Source organism: Nanorana parkeri, unplaced genomic scaffold (assembly GCF_000935625.1).
Source record: "Nanorana parkeri isolate BGI_ZX_2015 unplaced genomic scaffold, ASM93562v1 scaffold1878, whole genome shotgun sequence".
NCBI classification, from domain to species: Eukaryota; Metazoa; Chordata; class Amphibia; order Anura; family Dicroglossidae; genus Nanorana; species Nanorana parkeri.
This window is the reverse complement of record NW_017308146.1, coordinates 211,743-212,058: the sequence shown is the minus strand read 5'-3', so window position 1 is coordinate 212,058 and position 316 is coordinate 211,743. Positions and strand designations below refer to the sequence as shown.

General features: G+C 54.7%; 1 protein-coding gene across 1 annotated transcript in view; it reads left to right on the top strand.

Moving 5' to 3' along the window:
- The window catches only part of LOC108800008 (attractin-like protein 1), a 118,129-nt gene that overhangs the window by 7,403 nt on the left and 110,410 nt on the right, over positions 1 to 316 (top strand). The gene's annotated exons all lie outside the window — the stretch shown is intronic.

Here is a 316-nt window from a genome sequence, read left to right as displayed (position 1 = left end):
CCCCCGTCTTCCTGTGCTGTGTGTCTGCTCCCCCCGCGTGATTGGTTGTTATGCGCTCACATTATTGTACATCCTTATTAATACTGCACAATGTCATTTCCTCTCCGATCTTCTCTTCCTCTCGTGTCGCTAATTCAGTTATTATTACATCCAGATCTCCCGCTGACCCGGGCGCTGATACGCGGCGCGTGTGATGTCACCGGGCGTCAGGCTGCACCCCCCACCCCCCCCCACATTAAAGCCCCGCAGGGGTCATGGCGGGATTGTGCGATCGTCACATGTGACTGCGGGATTCACTTCCATATAACGTAACCTC